Below are 19894 nucleotides of genomic sequence, written 5' to 3' on the forward strand. Positions count from 1 at the left end.
CCAGCACTTTGGGAGGCGAAGGCGGGTGGATCACGAGGTCAGGAGTTCAAGACTAGCCTGGCCAATGTGGTGAAACCCTGTCTCTACTAAAAATACAAAAATTAGCCTGCCATGGTGACATGCCCCTGTAGTCTCAGCTACTGGGGATGCTGAAGCAGAATGATCACTTGAACCCAGGAGGCAGAGGTTGCAGTGAACTGAGATTGCACCACTGCACTCTAGCCTGGCCAACAGAGTGAGACTCTGTCTCAAAAAAAAAAAAAATAGATGTGACCGTGTTCTGAATACAGATGTTTATTCTAAATAAACGGTTATGAGTGAAATCAATAACAAGCACTCATTTTCATGTATAAAAATCATTTACCAACTTTTTTGTAAACTTTTTGATGAAAACGTATTTTTTAAGTTTCTTTTGTAAACTTTTTGAAAACCTTTCTTAAAAATCTTTTATACCCCTTGACCCAGTAATTCTACATCTAGTAATTTATCCTAGGAAAAAAATTAGGACACACCAAAAGTTATATGGATAACTATGCTCATTACGTTGTTATTTATAATATGAAAAATTGTAATCAACCTAAATGTTTGATAAATTAAGGAATAACAATACAATAAAACTCAAAACAGACATTAGGCTATAGTAGAATATTTAATGACATAGATAAATGTTCACTTTATATATTTAAGTGAAAATGTGAATTCTGTTTCTCTGGAGGGGGAATAAGTAAAAATATATACATGTGTGTGTATATTTTACATATATAAATATGTAAAAGATCTTTGATATATGTAAAAGATGCAAACAAAATGGTACATATACCAAAATGTTTGTGGTTACTTCTGAATGGTAGGATTACGAATATTTTTCTTGGTGGTTTTCTGTATTTTCCAACTTTCATCCAATTTTATGTATGTATATGTATCTGTACAGGCCTATATTCCTTATCTATAATTCAGAAATCCAAAAAAAGCTTTCAAAATGGACATTTTCCATGAAGTTAGTAAAAACTCATTTTGCAACAAAAACTTGATCTGAACCGGCATGAGCCTTTATATAGGGTATAATTATGAATCTTTCTATCGTCTATATTTGTCCCATGTCTTGTGGACACACTTCTATTCCACTGCGGATGGGCTCTGCCCCAGAATTCCTGCAGGTTATACAATATTCAGTCTGTGTGCCATTCTAGTATCAAAAATCTTCTGGATTCCAAAGCATCCATCTTCTATGGTTTCAAGTAAGGAATTGTGGATAATATTTTAGGTTGTTTTGTTGAGACAGAGTCTCACTCTGTCAAGCAGGCTGAAGGACAGTGGGGCGATCAGAGCTCACTGCAGCCTCAACCTCCCAGACTCAAGCGATCCTTCTGCCATAGCTCCTGAGTAGCTGGGACCCCAGGTGCCCGCCACCTTGCCCAGCTAATTTTATTTATTTATTCATTTATTATTTATTATTTAGAGATAGAGGTCTCACTATGTTGCCCAGGCTGGTCTCAAACTCCTGGCCTCAAGCAATCCTCCCAACTTGGCCTCCCAAAGTGCTGGATTACAGGTGTGAGCCACCACACCTGGCCAAATAATATTCTGTGATCAGGGGGAAATGAGAAGGAAGGGAGGGGAAGAAGGAAGGAAGGAAAGAAGGAAATAGTTATTATCTTGGCAGAATAAAAATGGTGCAGAGAGGGGAAACTACATGTAATAAGCGGTTAGAATGTATCTTTTGCTTTTGTTTCTGTCAGTGTTCTCCAGCCAAAGCCCACCAGGAACACACAAGCGGGGCTTCTTACTTGCTGCAGGACCATGAAGGAACCATGTGTCTCACTAAGGAGGTGTTAGAAGCACTTATGTCAAGAATTAGGCTTTTATTTGTGACACGGGGAGTCTAAGGAAGTGGGGCTTCCCTCTAGATTGGGTGCTATCAGAAAGTAGAGGCAATTCCGTGTTGGCATCTCACTAAGTCCTAACTGCAGGGAGGAGACACCAGAGCCAGGACACAGCCCTAATTGGTAAAGAAGTCAGAGAGTCATTTCTCAGCCAAGTCAGCTGTGCGGCAGAGCGACCTTGTTTTTGTCTGTGTCGAGACAATTACGAAGTGGTTTCGCTTGGTCTTGTTTTCATGCTCTCGGAGTATTCTGAGGCTGATATTCTGCCTGGCTGTTCAAACCCCTATGAGAATGGCAAGACCCAGCTGTGGGTGCCAGGCCAGCTTCTGAATGTTGGGGCTGCCTTTTTCTGACCTCCTCTCTGTCAGCTGTGGCCCAGAGCTACGGGGGAAAGGGTGTCAGCAGCCCTGTGCTCTAATGAGGAGTGACAGCACATCCATGCAGAACTTGGTGAGCAGGACCCAACTGCCAACCCGGTGACCCTGAGCCCATCATCCACTGGAGGATCTGGAAGGACAGGCTTGAAGAGCGATGCACAGACCGGCAAGTGGATTTCTTCAGAGCGCAAGTTGTCACAGCATTGTGCTCTACTGTTCATGGACCCAGGAGGTGCCTTCACATTAGCCACAGACCGTGAACACATCCAGGCAAGAGGCTGGCCAGCTCCCTGGCTGCAGCTAAGGGAGGGAAGGAGAGGCTGGACTTGCCCTAAGTGCACCCTGAGCAAGGGAGTTCCAACTTCAAGACATCCTGTGCTGTGCTCGGACCACAGGGAGCCCTGGGCCGTGGTGGTCAAAGTGGTTAAACATAGAGAGGCCAACCTGGACCCAGGAACCCAGAAAAGCTCTGCCTTCCAGAGAGCCAGAAATGGGACAGCTGCGCTCCCAGAGGCCACCAAAGCCAGGCTGCACCTGTACCTTGCCTCTCCCACTTCCCCTCCTCCAATTCCAAAGGAGCCAAAAGCAGAATCCTGAGTAGGGAAGGAAGAGGGGAAGGGCAGGAAGTGACATAGAGGGGAATCCTCCCCTTTCCCTCCTTCCTTATTGCTGGCCTCCCTACCAGAGGCAGGCCGAGGCTGAGGGAGGGGGAAAGCACTGAATCAGGTCAGAGATGGAGGCTTAAATCATTAAATGAACTTGATTGACTTTTAACACCTCCAGGCAAGATTTCTTTAATGCCTGAGAGGGACGAGGAAAGTTACAGGATCTACCAAGGGTATCAATAAGGAGAAGAGAGACCCTGACAAGACACAGAATGAAAGGATAAAATTGCTTTCTGCTTCCACCCAAGAGGCACCACTGGTTCAATAAGGCATGACATGTACAGAGACGTGCTGCTACACTTTTAAAATTTATAAGCTTTAATTTTGGACCAATTTAAAGTTTACAGAAAAAACTGAGCAGAAAATACAGACAATTCCCATATACTCCCTTCTCTTCCCAGCCCCACAGTTTTCCCTATTATTAACATCTTGCATTGTGATACTAATGAGCCTATATTGATACATTATTATTGACTAAAATCCATAGTTGACTTAGGGTTCACTCTTTCTGTTGTACAGCTCTTTGGGTTTTGAAAATGCATAGTGTCATGCATCCACCATTACAGTATCTTACAGAATTATTTCACCACCCTAAAAATCCCTGTGCTTTACCTATCCATACAATTCACTATTACCCACCAGGCCCTGGAAACCACTGATACGTTCTCAGGACTTAGGGTTTTTTCAGAGTGTCTTATATTCGGTATCATACAATATGTAGCTTTTTCAGGCTGGCTCCTTTCACTTAGCAATGTGTCTTTCAGGTTCCTCCACGTCTTTTTGTGGCCTGATGGCCCATTTCTTCCTGTCACTGAATAATATTCCGCTGTATGGCTATACCACCAGTTGTTTATCCATTCACCTATTGAAAGACATTTTAGTTGCTTCCAATTTTTGGCAATTACGAATAAAGCTTCCATAAACATTCGCATGCAGGTTTTTGTATGGACATGTTTTCAATCCTTTGAGTAAATACCAAAGAGCACAATTGCTGGAGCATATGGTAAGAGTGTGTTTAGTCGTGTAAGAAACCTCCAAACTGCCTTCCAAAGTGGCTGTACCATTTTGCATTTCCACCAGCAATAAGTGAGAGTTTCTGTTACTCCACATCCTTGCCAACATTTGGTGTTGCCTGTGTTGAATTTTAGCCATTCTCATGAATGTGCAGTGGTATCTCATTGTTGTTTTGCTGATATATGCTTTAATCCGACTCTCCAGCAAAGGAAAAGCCCTGATTTGTCTGCCAATTTTCATGGTGTAAATACCTCCACCATGTGAATGTAAATTGATACAGCAATTATGCAAAACAGTGTGGAGGTTCCTCAAAATGTTAAAAATAGAACTACCATATGATCCAGCGATTTCACTTCACAGTATATATCCAAAGGAAATCAAATCACTGTCTCAAAGAGATATCTGCATTCCCACGTTCATTGCAGCACATTTTACAATAGCCAAGGTGTGAAAACAGCCTAAGTGTCCTCTGATGGATGAACGGATAAAGAAAATGTCGTATCTATACACAATGGAATATTGTTCAGTCTTTAAAAAGAAGGAAATCCTCCCACTGGGGAAAAAACAAAAAAAACAAAAAACAAAAAACATGAATGACCCTGGAGGACGTTATGCTAAGTGAAATAAACCAGACACACACACAAAAAAAAGACACATAGTGAATGAACTCACTTACAAGTGGAATCTTTAAAAAGCCAAACTCATAGAAACAGACAATAGAATAGTGGTTACCAAGGGCTGGGGCTTGGGGAAACTGGGAAGATGTTGGTCAAAGTGTACAAACTTACAGTTATAAGATGAATAAGTTCTGGAGTCACCATCCTGACAGCATGGTGACTATCCTATAGTCAATAATAATGTATTGTATACTTGAAATTCACTAAGAGAGTAGATCTTAAGTATTGTATTTCCATTACAAAGAAAAATAGCTGCTATATATGGTGATGGATGGGTTAATTAGCTTGATTGTGATAATCATTTTACAATGTATACTTACATCAAATCATTATACACCTTAAATATATACAATTTTTATTTGTATATATTTGTCAATTAGATATATAGCTGGAAAAATATACATAAATTTTTAAAACTCCCACCATGGCCAATTTCAAGCAACCACAGTGATGCCACTGATGCAGAGTTGGGAAGAGATGCTCCCAGCTGGCTCTCATGAGTGGGTGTGAGCCGCCCCAGCTCACCACTGCCTACGCAAACGCTCAACACAGACAGCGGGCTGTCATCCTCCACAAACCCTCCTGGCATCTTCTTAATGTTGTGAATTGAAGAACTTTTCTAGGTATCTTTAGACAGGATGACCAGTACTTGATGAAGGGTGGATGTCCCGGGACCCAGAGTAGGGAAACCATGTAAGCAGCTTCCCACACAGAACCCAGGTTGAACTGGGCTAATTTCTATCTTAATGACAAGCATGCCAACGGTGGCAGGTGGGTATTTGGCAATCACTGAGTCATTACCATTGATGCACTGGTGCTACAATAGATCTCCAATGGTACGTCAGCAAAACCCTGCCAACCTATCCTTTCCCCCTCTGTTGTTCGCCTCCTTTTAAAGAGAGCTGTTTGGGGGAATCTCCTAGTTCCCTTTTCTTCCTCACCTTTCCTCATTTCTCCTGCCTTAGGTGAAGAATTGAGCTGGCGACCATTTGACAGTGTAACTGAGATAGAGAAATACTGATCTACAAGGTATGGAAAGATCCCAGCCCTGCTGTCCTACAACCGTCCTGGGGCCAGTCTCTTTGTCTGCATAGCCAACAGGGTTTCCACGGCTTCCAAGAGGACATCTGACACAGGTGTTAAGCTTTCTGAAATTAAAAAATAAGATGTACACACACAGGATTGGCTTTTAAACCCTCCATGAGCATTCAATGATGTAACCGATCACTCTCTTCCTAGACCTTCCTTCCTAGTCATCAATAATCAGAGTTGGTAATGATCCTTCGAAGATTTCATGTTCAGTAGTTGTTTGATTAAAGCTAAATTTGGCCTTTTCATGTGAGATTATGCTTTGAAGTGTGACCAAATGAAACCAGGCTCCACAAGAATGAAGCAGGTGCAGCCAGGGCATCAAAGCAGAGGGTGTAGGCACACTCCCGGGTCCTGTGCCCAGTCCTGTCACCACAGCCCTCAATCCCCTGGCAAAGAGGGGAAGCTTTAGTACAATTAGCAGGCAGGATTAGGAGGGGTGGTCATCCCCATAAGTGAAGCAATTTGTCCAAAAGGAAAACAGCTCCTCTCAGCCCTGCAGGCCCAGCCAGTGGCCTCCTCCTGCAGGTATCCCCTGCCTGTGCTCAGCACCCTGCATTAAGCCCAGGTCTAGCCTTGGGCAGATTGTGCAATTCCTAAGAGATTAGTTTCCTCACCTGTTACCTGAGACCACATGTCCTTCATGATAGACAGGTGGTCTGGCTCAGAGAGAACGGTCATAGCCTGGAGACAGGCAATGGGGAATTTAAAACTAGTCTTGTCACCATTGGTGCCATGTGACCTTGACTGAGCAAAGCACTGCACTCGAACCTGTTTCTCTCTCCCTACTAAACAGGGATGAGGAAGATGATGATGGTGATGACAATGGCGATGATAGCCTAGGAGGTTACAAGATGTCCATTGTAACTTCCTAGTCCACAAACGCCCCAGTTAAACCTGATCTGAGCCCCAATTTCTTGCCCCATGAGCATGCAAAGACCTCCTCACAATGTCTGTGAATCTGCTGCTTACCCGCTTATGACTCTCCCACCTCCAGGCAGTTCATCTGTTCATCTACCTCCGTGCTGCCCCACGTCGATCCAAATGTCACCCCAAACCCCAATCGCTGTGAAAAAGTCACATGCAAGCACCTTGTAAATTCAGAGAAACTGAATATGGGCAGGTGGCCATGGGCTGGGGTCGCTTCACGCACCTCACAGCCTTTCCCTCTCATTTTTCCTCTCCCTGAAACCCACAGAATCAAGCACAAGCCCTCCCCTTGCCATGCCAGGCATTCCGCCCACAACCAGGTCCTCCTGAACTTTCAGCTTCTGTTCCAAAGCACAGATCAAGGTATTTCCCCAACAAATCAGCTTTCTCTAAGGGAAATGCTGGTACATAAACTTTTCTCCACTTTGTCACAGTTGGAATGACTAATATGAACACACTTTGTTTATAGGGTACTTCAGAAGCCATCTCATCCGATCCTCACAGCAACCCTGAGAGCTGAGATTCTACCGAGGGAGATGCTGAAGCTCAGAGACCAACAGTGAACACCCAGGAAAGGGTGGAGTCAGAGTTCAGAGCCGATCTGACTCCAAAGCTCACGCCTTTCCTTCTCCCACCTGCCCCTTTGTTTCCACTGCTGAGGAACCCCTGGGGACTGCCTGGACGAACACCTGCTCCCTGGAAGACATCAGAAAGCCACCCTCTCCCCATCACGAGGGGAGAAAACTCTTCTGCACCACCCTCCCCCGCTGCTCAGATTCTTCAGCTGTGGAGGGAAAGCCTTGTTCTCCGACCACAAGAAGGAGCACAGTCTTCCAGAGGCCTTTCTCAAGATCGGAGGGAGACAGGCAGCTGAGCGTGGAGTTCCAGACAGGAGGGTGAGAGGGAGAGACGTGCTGTCTGGCTTTTCTCCCTCCCCACACTACCCCGCTGGTCCCTGAGCACAAGCATCATATCTAAGTCCTGGCCTATGTGTGCGACAGAAAGAGAGCGAGAGACAGAAAAGGGACAGCAGAGAGAAAGGCGTGGAGTGAAGTCCGAGTGAGGACGTAGAGATGCAGTGCAGGGCCAGATCAAAGGGGACATTCATAACAGGATGGAAGTAGAGAACCTGTAAGTGCATATTCGATGTAAAACTGCTGTCGATCGGGCACGGTGGTTCATGCCTGTAACCCCAGTACTTTGGGAGGCCGAGGCGGGTGGATCACCTGAGGTCAGGAGTTTGAGACCAGCCTGGCCAACATGGTGAAACCCTGTCTTTACTAAAAATACAAAAAATTAGGTGGCCGTGGTGGTGCACCCCTGTAACCCCAGCTACTCAGGAGGCTGAGAGAGGACAATCGCTTGAACCCGGGAGGTGGAGGTTGCAGTGAGCTAAGATTGCACCACTGCACTCCAGCCTGTGCAACAAGAGTGAAACTCTGTCTCAAAAAATAAAAAAAAAATTAATTTAAAAAAAAAAAAAAAAAGATGTCCAGAGTTTCCACCTGATTCTCAGGCACCAAGGCTAAGGAGGGGAGGAGCGGGAGTCTCAGGCACCAAGGCTAAGGAGGGGAGGAGCGGGAGTCCACCTCAGCAGCAGATAGCGGCACACTCTGACGAGGAATTCGGCGTGTCTCTTACAGGACCTCCACTCTGCAACAGTTTGGCTTGAGCTGGTCACAAAAAGTTGTGCTAACCTCAGGAGCACTCTCCACCAGCAGACAGGAGAGAGATGGCAGTGAACGTGCAGGGTGGCCCAGGAAAATCAGCCTTGGATTACAGATTGGCTATGGATAATATAAAATCTGAGGACCAGCAAAAAGCTGAGAATTGTCCGTGCTAACTAAAACCAGGCAAGTGTGAAGGCTGAGGGCGGACGCTGCAAGACACTGCACAAACAGGAATTTTATGTTCAGATCATCAGGCAAGGGAAGGTGCAATTCTTATAACAGCTTATGGGCATACAGCGCTTTACAGCCTAGCAGCACTTTCATGGATCCCATTTTGTTTAGCACACTGAATAGTGCAGACTTTAGCGTTACAGCTAGTTTCAATGCCAGGACCACTGCATGCTCCTCTGTGAATTCATAACCATGATCCTACATCCCACGCTCCCGTCTCTACTGTGGATCATCTCAGCAAGGACTCAGTGACACCCCCATTCATTCATTACTCCACCCGTGATTTTGAGCCTCTCCGACGTGCGAGGCACTGCTCTAAACGTGGCGAACAAATGATGCCAAAAGCTTTCTCTTCATGAAACTTTCTTTCTAGAGCGGGAGATGGATAATGGAGATAATAAATAAGCATGCTGGGTTGTATGTTACATAGTGATGAAAACCATGAACAAAACCGAACAGGTATGTGGGGCGCCAGTGCTTGGCACCTCAGAGGCACTCAATCCAATCCCCGGCGCCGCTCCCATCTCACTGCGGCCCTGCAAGGCAGAGACAGGCTGATAGCCAGCATCTTACAAGTGTGCAGTGTGAGGCTTAGAGAGGTTCATGACCTGCCCAGGGCCACACGGGTGGCAAAGGCCAGGCCAGGACGCAGCTCCCTCACCAGCGCCCTCTCCCAGCTTCTTCTGCGGTGCTGTGGTGGGAAAGGAGACCAGCTGTCGCAGAGAGGTGAAGCGTGGAGGGGACTCACCCAGAGAAGCTACTGTCCCCACAGACCCAACACCTCCCTCCCCACCCAGGGAGCTGCTAGCACTTGCCAGGCAGGACACCGTAGAGCAGCTGCCATCCTGGGCTGGCCTGGTCGGGGAGCACCCGTGAGGAGGCCTACTCCAAAGAGAGTCTCTGGAGCTCGCCCCTGTCTCATCTCCACCCTGTCCCATGACAAGAGTTCCCACAGTGCAGAGGCTGTCAGGATGCCAGGAGGAGAACACCAGATTGTTATATTGACTTTCCACTCAGTTGCCTCCTGCAGGCTTGTGCTTAGGCGCCATGAACAGAGGGCAGCAGAGCAGCAGCCTTGGCAGCCCACGGAGGCCAGGCTGCCCCGCCACACGGACGCATGTGATGTCCACCTCCTGAAGCCGGCAGGCAACGCTTCAATGGCCAGGCTTTGCCCAGCAGCTTGTCTGCACACAGCAAGGGGCCAGACCTCACGCACACACAGCTCGCAAGGGGTCCATCCAGACTAGGGCTCTTGCAGGCTTAAAGAGGAAGGCGCCGGGAGCCAGTTTCCATTCCAGGCTGCAGCCTCCTGTCCCGAATCTCCAGCCTTGCTTCTCCGCAGCTGGGGCCATCTGGCTGTCCCTCCTAGGCACCTAGACACCCCTGGAGTGCACCCGTACACACTGGCCACAAACACCGTTACCCTCGATACCAATCACTGTCGAGATCAGCCTGCCGGGGTCCCACCACCCGCTGCGTGCTTGTGCTTCTGGTGACTGGCTCTGTATATTTCTCCATACCTCAACAAGCTGTGGATGCCTCCAGGGAATCCTGATTTCTCGTGCACTGGCATCTTGTCTTGCTCTTTCTTTCCGGATTCCTCTCTTGTTCCTTCTGTAAACATGTATAAACACCGGTACAGGTATCAACTTTGTCACTGTGACATCTTGACAAGCTTTCAGATGGCTCCACGACATCTGGACAAGCTTCCAGTTGCTGCCTGCCTGCTTTCCCAGGTCTTGGAATAACATGGACCCTGCTGATAGACTGATCCCCTGAATCCCACATTGGATCACCCCAGTGTGGCTGCCACAGACGTTTGCCCACCTGATATCAGGCTCTTTCTTGAGAGACAGGAGTTTCCCCCAGGACCTGCACAATATGTACTGTCTTCACACGATTTTTCCCCACTCCAGGGAGAAGAACCAGGTCCAGATGTCAGCCAGCATCACACCAACCTATCCGTGCCTGACCACGTTCTGAGATGTGTGTGAAAGTCTGCATTTGCCAGCTCTTAGAGAACAGGAGCAAGATAGAGTTAGTTACATATTCTGTTTGGTAAATACCTCTTTTAGGATTTTTTATTACAAAAATTCAAATAATAAGCCATGTACAAAGTAAAAATTAATAGCTTCCCTATGTCCTCCTCCTTAATCTCACTTCTGAGATGCATCCTATCTTAAGTTAGGTATGTATCCATCCACTCTTTTTTACACACACACTCCACAGAGAATCCTTTGGCACAATGGAAACATACAAATTGTTCTGCACCTTGTTTTTTAATTTCACAAGGACAATTTTTACCTTGGGAAGTTTAAAGCCTACCCATTGCTTTAATGCCTACTAGAGTATTCATTACATAGATGACCCATAATACATTGTCTTGAGACAGACACTGCTGTGTTGCCCAGGCTGGAATGCAGTGGCATGGCCACAGCTCTCCACCTCCTGGACTCAAGCACCCCTCCCACCTCAGCCTCCTGAGCAGCTGGGACTGCAGGTGTGCACCACCATGCCCGGCTTACTTTCACATTTTTTGTAGAGTCAGGGTTTTGCTATGCTGCCCAGGCTGGTCTCAAACTCCTGGCTTCAAACAATCTGCCTGCCTCGGCTTCCCAAAGTGCTGGGATTACAGGCATGAGCCACTGCTCCCGGCCCCATGATACACTTAATCATTCACTTATTCAGGTACATTTGTTGCCAGTTATTCCCTACTACAAACAACACTGCAATAAATGTCCTCACGTATACATCTTTTTGTTCTTTTTTGACACAGGTTAGTTTCCTGGGATTCTTGTTGTCTCATTTGAATTTGCATTTTTGTTATAAGTGAGGTTAGGTGTATTTTCATCTCTTGTTGGCCCTTTGTGTTTCCTCTATGAATTTCTTGGCTCAATACCCTGATGCCTGCATGTTGGAAGTGAGATTAAGGAGGAGGTAGGGAGCTTTTAAGGAGGTAAGGGGCTGAATTATCCAGCTTTCCACTTCTATAATCCCTTTATCTCACCCACCACTAACTTGAAACTTCCATTGAATTAGCCCATAGCAGAATCTACATTTCTCATGACTAGTTTGGCTCTAGTTGGCTATGGTGAAAGCACATCTCTCTTGTAAAACTACCAACCAGAGGTTGCAATACCCACCATCCTCCTGTCCACCCTTCACTCCCCTCCAAGCCTTACAGAGTGCTTAGGTAGAAGAGGACTCCACTGTCATCCAACTGACGATGGAGGTGACAGGCTCTAGAAGGCTCAAGGAGGCACCTTATCACATGGGGATTGGTGTCCCAAGTGAAAAATGATGGTCTTAGGAGGGGACTGTGGAGCCACATGACAAGGGACTGGAGAGATTTCAGGAATTAGAGCAGTGAAGAGATTTTTTCATGGGACACTTTGCAAAACCCTGAATGCTAAGGTCTTGTCCCATCCCTTCTTCCTCTACCCACCACTGGGTGGCAAAAGGTGATGCATGAGCTAAATAGCATCACCTGTCCTGGTTCTCTGATGATGTGTTGCTTTTCAACGCTCCCGGGACCCTTATTAAATGATGTGCTTGATCTGGGGAAGACAAGTATAGTGGTTTTGGGGACAAAGAGGTAATACCCCACCTGAGCAAGTATCAGCCCTTCCCCTGTGGCAGACATGATGACGACGACGATGATGATGACAATGATGATGATGGTGATGGTGATGATGATGGTGATGATGATGATGATGGTGATGGTGATGATGGTGATGATGATACTGATGATGGTGACGGTGATGACAATGGTGATGGTGATGGTGAGATGATGGTGATGACGATGGTGATGATGACGGTGATGATGATGATGGTGATGATGACGGTGATGATGATGATGGTGATGGTGATGATGATAGTGATGATGGTGATGGTGATGATGACAATGGTGATGATGATGATGGTGATGATGACGACAATGATGATGGTGATGATGGCAATGGTGATGATGGTGATGATGATGACGATTACAGCTCCTTTAGCTTGTGAGCTACAAGGCTCTTTCCACTTCCTCCTCACTGCTCCTCATCAGAAGCTGGTAAGCTGGTAAACAGTGAGCTCCTGCTATGTAGGTTATATTATTATGCTATCACTGAGTATACAGACAGAAGAAAAAAGAAACCCACGGTTCGACCATGCCAACCTCATCTGGCAGCATTTTGAAAACTTCCATCCAGCCCTGCATCATCTTCCTCCTCAAAACCTTTTCAGAGGCCATAAGATGGGCTCTTGCTTTGAATGGCCAACTCTCCTGGGGCCATGGCCAAGGCAGATGCTCGGATAGTGACCTTGGCATTATTTCTGGGTCCGTGTGAGCAACTTCAGGATTGTGTGTCCTCGTGACTTTCCATCACCTCTTCAGAGTAAACATGTGAACTTCATGCATTAAAACGTCCCTTTAGATCAAGAAAATATCTAAGGAAACACATTTGACATGCATAGCTTATGAGTTCCCATGCACCATCCTTAGAATAACCTCGTGTGTGAGGTATCATCACCATCCCCTGACCAATAAGAAAGACTGAACTTCAAAGACATTAGATCACATGGCTGGTAAGTGGTAAAGTGTGGACTCCAGCCCAGGTCCCCTACTTGCATGTCCAGAACGCTTGCTTTACACCAAGCTGATGACATAATCTATTGCGCATATTCCAGAGTTTAAGTAAGGACCAAAACTAACCAATTTTACTTTCCGCAGAGAGGTGGGGAAAGCATCCCAAGTGGGCAATGAAGAAGGAACTGGAGGAAGGATGGGAAGTGGCCTGCGCAGGAGGGTTTCCACTAGTGGAAGAGGGGAATGCCGGCTCACGCGGGGATGGAGAACAGAGGGAGGCACTTCCTCCCCAGAGTCCAGCACTTTTGTGTGTGTTCCCTTTGCCATCAGTAACACCCTAGAAAGCTGAGGGAGTAGGAAAAGAACCACCAACTCAAACTGAAGTTCAAAAGCAAAAAAGTTCAAAAGAGACAAGTTCAAAACCAGCCATGCTGAGACGGGGAGAAATTACAGGCCTTGGTTAGAAAGGAATTCGCCACTTCAGCGCTAAGGCTAAAATAGAAGTCCCTCACTATCCGGGCTTTAGGCTGCTAACCTGCTAACTCCACAAAGAAGTGGCAGGCAGTGGTGTGCTGGAAAAGGCTGAACAACCAGCTCTCCAGGAAAAATGAAAGCCTGAGTTACAACAGCAATTCCTTGACTTCCGTGGTATAAATAATATCCCTCAGCAGCTTTGGAAATCCTACAAAGTGGGGACCTCAGACTAGGAAAGGGGGTGGGACGGGACACCACACAGAGGGGGAACTAACACCGCCTATAACCCTTTTGGGGTTACATTCATCTTCTCTTTCTTCACTGTATGTCCAAGGCCACACATACCCCTAGGTGACAAGGCATGTAAGTAACACAAGTAAGGAGGGAGGGGCAAAGATTGCTCGTTGCAAATATTCTGTTGTTTGAAAGCGCTTTGCAGAGACTGGCCCGATTTCTTCTGTTGTCTTTCTTGTCCCCCACCCCAAGCCAAAATCTGAGCCCAGCTAAGCTCTAAGAGCTGACCTGACAGAGACCTCCTCTCCCAATGAGTGGCTCTATTCCCAAACCACCTTACACAGCGGCCACCAGTGTCCCTCTAGTAGATGGTAGACCACCTCTAGTGATGGTCTTAGCAATCTACTAGAATCTTTTCATAGAAAAATCAAATTATGTCACTCTCCTGATTCAAATCTTTCCACCCTTCTCATCTCAGCTCACTCAATGCTAGCTTTTCCCACCAAACCCTACTCCCCTTGAGGGCACAGGCCTGGTCTGTCTCGCTCATTGCTGTGTTCTACTACCTAGGATGGAGTTTGGCACACACTAGCCCTCCGAAAATGCTTGATGGATGAATCCCAAATTGCTCCTCAATAATTCATTCATCAAATATTTTTAAGCACATTAACATGCTCACAATGCAACAGGCCCTGGAGATTCAGGAATCAACAGTCATTGTGAACACTGCAGAATGTTGCCCATTTCTCCCTGTAAACCCACGGGGCCAGAGGGCGAATGCCCCACCATTCTCATGGAGAAGCAGCCAGGTGGGAAGGGAAAGCAAGACGAAAACCATAGATTCCAGCTATAAATTATACAAATGCATGGCATTAAAAAATTATTTTAACACATCAAATATTAAGTCATTCGTATGCTCTGCAATTACTTTATCTGTCATCAGCACACTCAAGCTATCCGACGTGGTGACAGATGGGAAGGAGTCCGTGCCAATTTTTCCTGCAGGTGTGCATCTGGGCTGGAGGGGAGGGGTCAGTACGTGCAGCAAGGGAGGAAAGGGGAAGGGTGACCGGGGTTATGAAACTGGAGCTGATGTGAGAGGCTTGGCAAAAAGTAAAAATTACCAATTTGCATCCTGGAGAGCTGCAGGGCATTGCACTCCCTGGGAACTCAATGATCATTAACTGGGCAGCTCAAGGGAGGTGAAACAGCAAGCTGCCCACATTGCAGAAGGAAGAAAGCAAGGCCCAGCCAAGCCAGCAGCCGGACCCAGGACTTCTGGCTCCTCCTCCTTTGTTCTGATCCCTAATCAGTCCTCCGAGGGCAGCAAGCTAGAGAAAGTCAAGCAAATGGAGAAGGTGAGAGAGGAGGGTAGAAGATCCTCTGGAGACCAGGACTCCTCGGAGGACACTGGTGGGGATGGAGGGAAGATCATGGTAGGGCCAGACATAAAATGTCTAACCTGGGCTACAGAATTTCCTAGAAAATGAAGAGCATGGTATTTAAGACACACTCTGGAAGAACCCGAATTATACCTCCAAACCCAGCCTAATGTGGAACTTCCCTGGCCGAATGAGGACCTCCTGCCAGGTGGGAAGACACATCCACTCATATCCACTGGTCCCTAGCTCCTCCCCCAATTCCCAGAACCTGGGGCTCTGCTTCAGACACAGCCTTCTGAGCTGCCTTCTGACAAGTGAGACTCTCTGTGGCCTCCTCTGGGAGGGTACAGCCCACCTCTGAGGAACTCATGAATCCCACACTCAGCTACACCACCTCCCATCTCCTTCTCCCAGTCTGTACTTCCTCCAACCATGTAAACTTCAAATCACATGTTCTTAACTCCCTTAATTAACTCTGACATCAGAGCTCTCCCTTCCTTCCTTCCAAACCCTCCCTCCTAAACCTGGACCACTTAAAATGACCCCCAGGCAGACCGAACCCCATCCTAGATCCCAGCCTGAACACACACACACACTTAGTTGTGATGTGGCCAACCATAAAAGCAAATTCAGTCTGCAGATTTCATTCACTGAAGAAACAACCTACTGGGCACCAGATGAGGCAGGTTTTCTTCCATCTTCTCAGGCAGAATAGGAGGGAAATGACTTAAAGCATGGCATGAAAGAATTGAGTTCATTACGAGAAATAACTTCCAGCTGGTAGAGCTGCACAGTCTAGGCTTACAGAAGTTTGAAGCCGCCTTTTCCGTGTGACTATGGGACAGGGTTTTCAGGTCTGGGAAAACAGAGCAGCACCTGACTTAGAAGATGGACTCGGTGCCTTCACCACACCAGGCACTCTCACTCTGTGATGGGGCCATGGGCGACCTTGCAGAAAGCCGATTGCCAAATGGCCAAAACCCATCTGACTTTTAGCAAATTGACTAAACACGGGCTCACACAGCAGGGGCCTATGATGCAGGATGGGAGACTGCAGTCCCTACCGAGTACAGCGTCTGTAGATTGAATCAGCATATTCAAACCTCATTGCATTGATTTGGTTTAACAACAATATTTTATTTATTTTGAAATTTCAGTTGCATTAAAGAAAAAGATTTTATGCTTCTTCTGAAAAAGATGTGGGCTTTTAAAAATTGAGAAACTTTGTTCTTGGATAACATACATCTCCATTGGAACAAAGGATTGATTGAGATTCTTACTTTATTCGTTCCTTCATTTGTTCATATTTTTCAGGAAGTATTCACTCGTTTCCTACTTCAAGCAGAGCTCTCTGAGAGGCCTGGAATTCTAAGGATAAATAAGGTCCAGACCTCAGCTCCAGGAAGGGCATAATCGAACAGTGGTGGCCAGCAGGACAGCAACTGACAGTTACCACGAGGGGCTGGCTCTGGGATGCAAGGTGCTGTGGGACGAGGATGCAGGAACTGGGCCTGGTGTGAGATAGAAAGGCTTCCCAGAGGCAGAAGGTTTTGAGCAAGTTCACGAGGACCTCAAGAAGAAGGTGAGTTTAGAAACTGATAATCCAGAGAGCTAACAAAATGTGCAAAAGTGTGGAGACTCAAACGTCTCCTGTATTCCAACCATTCCCCAAATAGCCCTGTTACTGAGTAACCACAGGAGAGTGGTGGGAGCTGACCTGGAGCAGAAGGGCACAGGAACAAGATAGGGGAGAACCTGTGTGCCAAGTCAAGGTTCCAGGTGTGTCATGTAAGGGTAATGTAATGTAAGACTGAAGAGCTTTAAGGAGGCAAGTGACACAGTCAGAATTGAGATTGGGAAAAACCACCCTGGAGGATGGACTGGAGAGGAGCCGAGCTGTCCAGCGGCTGGGGGATGGCAATGAGGGGGCGAGAGCAATAACGAGGGTGACAGGTCGGCAAGTCGGAATGAATCTCTTCTGCATGGAGACCCAGCAATGCCTCCCACAGTTCCACTGCCCGGCGCACTGGTCTGTGGGTCAGCCCTTCAGCTTCAGAGGATTTCCACTAGAAAGTGAGAATAAACTTGCAACCAGAGTGCAGAAGCTCCAGGAAAGAAACATGCAGTGACTACCAGAGAGAATGACTTGGAAGGATCAAATGCAGCTTTAGAAAAGCACTCAAGGAAAAAACGCCAAGAAAAAGTTGAGCAGAAATATCCCTCATGTCCCATGAAGAACTCCGCGCTGTATTCCCCAAGGACACTTCAGGACCCTCCAGGCACCTGAGTTCCAGAGGCTTGTGGCAGAAGGACCTCCAGTCTCAAGGTCGCTTAACACATTGCCTCGGAAGCCACTCTCCTGTGCGACCCCAAGCCCACCGGGGTTTTCTCTATTGGCTGACTCCGCTCGCTCTCCACACAGGTCATGAACAGAACTGACCTCCCTGACTCAGCAGCTCTGACAACATCTCTGCTCCAGGAGGTCAGGTTCCCTGGCAAGCACCAGCTCCCTGGCCACGCCTGATGTCAAGAGAGAATGATGCATCCTTCTGAATGGTTTGGGCTGAATTGGGAGACCAAGCCCATGTCAGTCAAATGCCAACAGGGCAGTTCTGAACCTGCCGGGCTGGGTGAGTCTTCACCTTCATAAAACAAAATATCCCAATAATTAATGCAGAACAAATTAATTAAAGGAAGTGAGACCATTGCAGCACCCACTGTGAACTGAATGATAATTATTTGCAAACACAGGGAGAGGCTCAGTAAGCGCCCCGACTCCTGCTTCATTGGCAATGAACTAAGCCCTGAAATCCCATGCATCTAAAGGTCAGGAGGAAATGCAGAGTAGAGCCCACCCAGCCAACTGCGAGAGAGAAGCAGGCAAGGCCACAGCCCAGGCTTAGCCCTTTGCCTGATCATTTCACCTGCATAAAAAATGGCCAGCACCTCTGTCCCTCAGTCATTTACAATTCCAATCCCCCAGAAGAATAACCACAAGCTTCTCCCTACATTTTTGACAGGAGAAGTGAACATAAAGGGGCATTAATCTTACACAAGCCACGCATCACTTCAGCTGAGGCCTCCCCACCTTTCCAAGCAGCGTGTCCTAGCCCTGAGCGACTGCCCTCGTTCTCAGATGTAGATCCACCAGTGTCTGGACCAGATTCTAACGGCCTTGAATGAAATGCCCTGTTGACAGATGATTGGAAACAGGAACTATGTCTAACGTGTACTTAATCTGCTGTTTTTCCCCTTTTACTGTATCTCTCACCTTCTCACATATTACATACATCACTGTATGTATTCATTGGCTCTGCTCTCTCTCTACCCAGGTCATAAGGAAAACAGAACCCCCTGCAACAGCAGGAAGTTAGGTTTCTTGACAAGCACTGGCTCCCTGGCCGCACCTGGCATCAAGAGAGAGGGATACATCCTCCCAAATGGATTGGGCTAAATTTGGGGGTGAAGTCCTCCAAATGAGTCAAAATATTACATTTATTGCTTGTCACCTCTCACTATAATAAAACCTCCCCAAGAGAAGAGCTCTTTATTTTATTAACAGATTTATTCCATGAACCTATTACAGTGCCTGGCACCTAGTAGACCCAGTACATATTTTGTCAAATAAGTCAATGAATAAGAAGGTTATGGCAATCATTTTTCCGGAGTACACCCTATAAGTTCTACAGAATTTTAAGGGTGAAGCACCAACATCAACAGCACTTCTATTTCCTGTCTGTATCACTGCCACACCCACTGCAGTGGGAACTGTTGGGAAGGGGAGGAGAGGGAGAAGCCTCCAGCAATAGTACTAGAGCAGCCAGTGTACAGTCTAAGTCTGGGAGATTGCTCGGTGTCCTCGTGAACTTGCCAGAGCCTGGGAGAAGATAAGAATAGACAGTCGGTCAGATCTGAGTGTATGACCGCACCAAGCTCTGGGCAGTTCTAGAGTTACAGGACATGAACTCGCACCTCCCCAGAGAGTCCTAAGACCACATCTCCAGCAAACTCAGGCCCCAGGCACTCTGAGCATAGACCAGCTAATCTTGCACTCCAGGAATGCAGTAAGCAGCATGTCCAGCACCTGGCGGAAAACCCTTTGTTAGAATCCTGGTCACTGGCCCTGACACAACACCCCTCCTGGTCTCCAGTTCTCTGAGTGCCTCCAGGTCACCTCTGAGGCCGGAAGCAACAAAACCAGTTCTCCTGCTGGGAGAGGAACACTGACCTCCTCCCCATTCAAGGCTCTGAGTGGCAAACTTGCTCTGCCACAATTTTGAGTGGAAACAGCTGGGCTGCAAAAAAGTCAACAGATCACAGAAGAAAGTGTATCTTAAAAGGAGTTAGAGACTTTCACCACCATTCCCTGGTAATAGACACCATCACGTTACTCCAGGTCCCTGGTTACAGCCAACTGAATTTCATCTTTCTTCAATGAGGCTGAAAGTGCCGGAGAATTTTAGTCGTGAAGCACACAGGACCTGAGGTGGAGCGGTTGGTCTGTAGGTTACCTGTCCACACAGGTACAGCAGTCGGATTTGGTGGAGGAGGAAGTTCCAGTGGAAACAGGTATCTCTCCACATTATCTGTATCGCTTGAGGGGAACACATTATTCATTTTGCTCATTTCTCAGTGAAGTCATAGGTTTGCAAACCCAGTCTGACTGCCTCCCAAGCATCTCTCAGTTCCCTCTGA

The 19894-nt window shown here is 47.0% G+C and overlaps 1 long non-coding RNA gene across 2 annotated transcripts; it reads right to left on the reverse strand.

Annotated features, from left to right (window-relative positions):
* Window positions 1-639: 639 nt before the first annotated feature.
* Window positions 640-19693, reverse strand: LOC105476203 (uncharacterized). Of its 2 annotated transcripts, XR_983949.2 has the most exons (4): window positions 12144-19693; window positions 10364-10549; window positions 10057-10150; window positions 640-6771 (listed from the first exon to the last, which is right to left on the reverse strand). It is a non-coding gene; the product is annotated as an uncharacterized lncRNA (long non-coding RNA). The 2 variants fall into 2 exon arrangements; XR_011611180.1 differs by having other exon boundaries at window positions 640-10150.
* Between the last annotated feature and the right edge of the window lie 201 nt (window positions 19694-19894).

This window comes from Macaca nemestrina, chromosome 12 (genome assembly GCF_043159975.1).
Source record: "Macaca nemestrina isolate mMacNem1 chromosome 12, mMacNem.hap1, whole genome shotgun sequence".
In the NCBI taxonomy this organism is placed as follows: Eukaryota; Metazoa; Chordata; class Mammalia; order Primates; family Cercopithecidae; genus Macaca; species Macaca nemestrina.